The sequence below is a fragment of the Otolemur garnettii genome, unplaced genomic scaffold (genome assembly GCF_000181295.1).
Source record: "Otolemur garnettii isolate 467f Iridium unplaced genomic scaffold, OtoGar3 scaffold00114, whole genome shotgun sequence".
Taxonomy (NCBI): Eukaryota; Metazoa; Chordata; class Mammalia; order Primates; family Galagidae; genus Otolemur; species Otolemur garnettii.
The window spans coordinates 6,907,263-6,911,334 of NW_003852509.1; positions in this window are offsets into that span (position 1 = coordinate 6,907,263).

Genomic DNA, 4,072 nt, shown 5'->3' on the forward strand with positions numbered 1-4,072 from the left:
CCACTTCCGGCATATGGGGCCGATGCCCTACTCCTCTGAGCCACAGGTGCCACCCTGAACCTTTTTTCAATTTTTTATTTTTTGGAGACAGAGTCTCACTTTGTCACCTTGGTAGAGTACTGTGGCGTCATAGCTCACAGCAACCTCACACTCTTGAGCTAAAGCAATCTTCTTGTGGCACCAGCCACAACGCCCGGCTATTTTTAAAGATGAGATCTTACTCTGGCTCAGGCTAGTCTTGAACCTGTGATCAGGTGATCTACCCGCCTCAGCCTCCCAGAGTGCTAGGATTCAAGGCATGAGCCACCACATATCTCAACCTTTTAAAAGATATTTTAAAGCTGGGCGCAGTGGCTCACAAGGTGGGAGGATTGCTTTAGCTCATGAGTTAGAGACCAGCCTGAGCCAGAGCGACACCCCGCCTCTAAAAATAGCTGGACATTGTGGTGGAAGCCTGTGGTCCCAACTACTTGGGAGGCTAAGGTAAGAGGATCACTTGAACCCAAGAGTTTGAGGTTGCTGTGGGCTATGACACCATAGCACTTTACCAAGGATGACAAAGTGAGATTCTTTTTTTTTTTGGCTGGGGCTGGGTTTAAACCCTCCACCTCCGGAATATGGGACTGGCGCCCTACCCTTTTGAGCCACAGGCACCACCCCAAAGTGAGATTCTGTCTCAAAATATATATAATATTTGTAACAATAGTAAGTACTATTATTATTACCATTTTACAGATGAGAAAACTGAAGCATAGTAAGAATTTTATTTGCCTAGTATTATACAGCTGGTAAGTATGGGGTGAAAATAAAATTTATACACAGGTAGTTTGATTACATAGCCCACTCATTTATGCTACATAGATTCAGGAATGAGGTGATATAGTGTGACTGGTGCCATTATTCCCAAACTCTGTGCCAAGGTACAAACTCACAGGGATACCGTGAAATATTTTTTTTTTTCAAGTCAGAGCCTCAACTGTCCCCCTGGGTAGAGGGCCATTGCATCAGAGCTCACAGCAACTTCCAACTCCTGGGCTCAAACAAGTCTCATGCCTCTGCCTCCCATAACGCCTGGCTATTTTTTTTTGGTTGCAGTCATCATTGTTGTTTGGCGGGCCCAGGCTGGATTCAAACCCACCATCTTAGGTGTACGTGGCTGGCGCCTTAGACACTTAAGCCACAGGCGCCGAGCCACCATGGGATATTTTTAAATTTGAAAGGAAACACAGCAGTATTTGATATTTCTTATACACTGAATGAAGTATAAGCTTGGTAATTCATGGGGAGGGGTGGCATGTGACATGTGCCAATAGTTTCAGGTACCCAGGAGCCTGAGGTAGTAGTATCATTTGAGCCCAGGAGTTGGAGGTTCCAGTGAGCTATGCTGACTTCCCTCTAGCCTACACAACAGAGTAAGTCTCTGTATTAAAAAAAAAAAAAATCAGCAAATGAGGGTAGCAGTGTTGAATTTTAAGCTTTGAGATATTGTGCAGTGCCCAACAAGTGCACATATCCCATTACTAAGTATTTATAGTTAAGAATAAAATGTTTTAGCCGAGTGTTGTGGTGGACGCCTGTAGTCCCAGCTACTTGGGAGAGTGAGGCAGGAGAATCGTCTAAGCCCAGGAGTTGGAGGTTATTGTGAGCTGTGACTCCACAGCACTCTACCAAGGGCAATAAAGTGAGACTCTGTCTCTTAAAAAAAAAAAAAAAAAAGAATAAAATATTTTTTCCTTTTTTTTTTTGTGACAAGGTCTTGCCACAAGATAAAGATGTGGTCTGAGGAAGTCTGCTGGTCTAATAGGGCAGACTCTTCTCAGGTACCCTGAGCAATTCAGGATTAAATAAATTGAGAAAGGGGGTTCAAGTTATTGGTTGGTTATTGAACTAGAATCCGAGTAAATATGTCTTAAAGTTCTAAAGGTTATTTATTCATTTATTTTTGAGACAGTGTTGCACTATGTAGCCCTGGGAGAGTGCTGTAGTATCATAGCTCACAGCAACCTCAAACTCTTGGGCTTAGGCAATTCTCTTGTCTCAGCCTCCCAAGTAGCTGGGACAACAGGTGCCCACCACAATGCCCGGCTATTTTTTTGTTGCAGTTGTCATTGTTGTTTAGCTAGCCAGGGCCAGTTTGAACCCCAGAGACCAGTGTATGTGGCTGGCGCAGTAACCACTGTGAGCCCATTGAAGTTCTAAAGGTTATTGTTGGGGGCCGGGCGCAGTGGTGCATGCCTGTAATCCTACCACTCCGGAAGGCTGATGGATTGCTTGAGCTCAGGAGTTGGAGACCAGCCTGATCAAGAGTGAGACCCTGTCTCTACTACAAATAGAAACACCAGCCAGAGTATAGTGGCTCATGCCTCTACTTTAAGCTCCTCAGGGGGCTGAGGCAAGAAGATTGATCAAATCCAAGAGTTTGAAGTTGCTGTGAGCTATGATGATTCCAGGGCACTCTACCCAGGATGACAGAGTGAGACTCCATCTATAAATATAAGTAAATAAATAAATAAATATATGTATGTATGTATAGTTAGGTAAGCCTAAGGGCATGCAGTTGACAGGACAGGGGGCAACAGTAAGGCCATGTAGTCAAAGGAGGTGGGTTGTGACCAATAAGAATAGGGAAAAAGGCGGCGCCTGTGCTCATTGGGTAGGGCACCGGCCACATACATTGAACCTAGTGGGTTCGAACCCAGGCCAGACCAGCTAAAACAACAATGACAACTGCAACCAAAACAAAACAAAACAACCCCCCCCTAAAAAACAGCCAGGCGTTGTGTCGGATGCCTGTAGTCCCAGCTACTTGGGAGGCTGAGGAAAGAGAATTGCTTAAGTCCAAGAATTTGAGGTTGTTGTGAGCTGTGATGCTATGGTACTCTACCCAGGGCAGCAGCTTGAGACTCTGTTTCTTTTTTTTTTTTTTTTGAGACAGAGCCTCAAGCTGTCCCTCTGGGTAGAGTGCCATGGCATCACGCTCACAGCAACCTCCAACTCCTGGGCTCAAGCGAGTCTCCTGCCTCCGTCTCCCAAGTAGCTGGGACCACAGGCGCCCGCCACAACGCCCGGCCATTTTTTGGTTGCAGCCGTCATTGTTGTTTGGCAGGCCCGGGCTGGGGATTTGAACCCGCCACCTTAGGTGTATGTGGCTGGCGCCTTAGCCGCTTGAGCCACAGGCGCCAAGCCGAGACTCTGTTTCAAAAAAAAAAAAAAAATAGAGAAAAAACCACAGCTGTAGTAACTTGGGGTTAACAAACTTTCCACAGCCAGGAACATGCACAGAACTAAACTGGACGTGCCTTTAAGTAAACTTCCCTCATTAACATAATAAAAATCACATCCACTCTCAAGTTACCATTTACAAAAACCATGACAGCCTCTGGACATTACCCTACAAGGTAACAAAACAAAAGAAAGACCCCAATTCCAAAATGTCTCCACCCATCTCAGAAAGATCATGAATACTCTATCCTCATTTTACCATAAGATTAGGGAACCAACATAAAAAGGGAAACTTCTTCAGCTCTGGGAACCAAAGACCAGGGAATACAAACTCAAGTCTGATAGTTATGTCACCCTGACCAATTTTTTTTTCTTTTTTAGGTATTTTGCAGATCATCTTTTGTTTTACATACACTTACTTTAGACAGAACCCATTAAAATTAGTTGATTAGGTTTGACTTCCTTAGATATAATGTTCTAATTTTAGCTTTGTGTGAACTGGATTAGATTTAGGGCGTTTTAAAAAATTCTTTCAGCAATCAAATATTGATAGATATTTCCTTGAGCTAATTTTCACTTATCGTTGATCTTATCCCATTATTTAATATAATACTTTCAATATTTCAGATCTTCATAGTCTCATTAATAACGTGAAACTTGGTTCGGCACATGTGGCTAAGGCACCAGCCATATACACCTAAAGTGGTGGGTTCGAATACAGCCAGGCCTGCCAAACAACAATGACGGCTACCAAAAAATAGCCATGAGCTATGCTGACTTCCCTCTAGCCTACACAACAGAGTAAGTCTCTGTATAAAAAAAAAAAAAATCAGCAAATGAGGGTAGCAGT